Source organism: Schistocerca nitens, chromosome 5 (genome assembly GCF_023898315.1).
Source record: "Schistocerca nitens isolate TAMUIC-IGC-003100 chromosome 5, iqSchNite1.1, whole genome shotgun sequence".
NCBI classification, from domain to species: Eukaryota; Metazoa; Arthropoda; class Insecta; order Orthoptera; family Acrididae; genus Schistocerca; species Schistocerca nitens.
This window is the reverse complement of record NC_064618.1, coordinates 123,137,677-123,139,268: the sequence shown is the minus strand read 5'-3', so window position 1 is coordinate 123,139,268 and position 1,592 is coordinate 123,137,677.

Below are 1,592 nucleotides of genomic sequence, written 5' to 3'. Positions count from 1 at the left end.
ATCAAATACGAAGCTGATGAATGGAGACTTTTTGTTGATTCCTCTAAAAGAAGCCTAAAAGCAATTATTCTGCAAAGTGGCAAACAATATGCATCTGTATCAGTAACAAACTCAATTAATTTTAAAGAATGTTATGATAACCTTGAATTGGTCCTTATCAAGCCCTGTATTTTGATTATTTGTGGGGATGTGAAAGTGATCTCTATTTTTCTAGGCCAAGAGAATGGCTACACTAAGTTCCTCGCTACCTCTATGAATGGGATAGCCATGATCAAAAAAAAATTTTGTTAAAACAGAATGGACACTAAAAAAATTTGGCTCCTGGTGTCCAGAACGTTGAGAAGGCGAGTTTAGTGAATCTTAAAAAGATTTTCCTTCCACTACATTACTTCAGTTTGGGACTGATGAAACAATTCGTCAGAGCACTGGCTAAATAAGGAGAGTGTTTTAGATATGTTTGTGAGCAACTCCCTCTCCTCTCTAAGGAAGAACCTAAAGAATGGTATGAAAACTTCGAGCTGAAAATGTCAAACCAGGAAAGGAAAGCATGGAAGTCGTTTAAACAAGTGGTAACTGGCTTTCTAGGAAATAAAAAAGACCCGAACTATAAAAATGTAGCCGATAATCTGTTAATTTCCTTCATTCTCATCTGGACTATTTTCCAGAAAGTTTAGGAGCTGTCAGTAAAGAGAAAGGTGAACGATTCTATCAAGACATAAAACATATGGAACAAACCTATCAATGACTCTGGGACGTGAGAATGATGGCTGACTACTGTTGGATGTTAAAAAGAGAAAATCCCTAACTCCACAGCAGGAGAAGTACAAAAAAGAAGTTTAGAAGGAAAAATCTAACCTTACTACAGAGATTTTTAATAGTGTTGTAATGAAGCGTGATCAACTTTTCTTACTCTACATTTACGATTAATCTATCTTTAATGTAGTTTAATAACATTGTACGTAAATGATAGTGTTATAAAACAGTATTCTCAGGATTTTTCTGAGACGTTTTAGCTCTTTTTGTAGACAAAACTTGTATGAGCGCAAAAAACCAACATCATTTCTGAAAACAGCGCCAAACACTACATAAAAATCACCTATCAAAGTTAACACAATTTTATTTATTTATTTATTTATTTGCAGAGCAGTGATACACACTAATGGAAAAAATTGCAGCACCAAAAAAATAAATAGAATAATGAAATTTCGGGAATACATTTGTCTAAGTAACATGTTTCAGTTACCTCTTCTTTCTAACTGTATAGTGTTAAGATCGATAACATCTGATGTTATCCATGTATGGCTGCTGTTGTTTTCACGCAAATCTCAAAGAAGTTTAGGTAGTATCGAACACATAGACGGTTTTCAGATAATAATATTTCTGCTAGAGGCTGTTTTGGAAAATTTTTCACATTAATCAAAAGTTTCCATCATTACCTGATAACGATATGAGGGTGAATGTAATAAAGAACAATATCATTGATTTGTTTATACTTTTAAAAAGCCATTACATTCTGATTGATTAAATCTTTGAAGGTTCGTAGTTGACACGAATTTTAATGTGTAAAAAATTATTTTTGTGGCATTAATTAT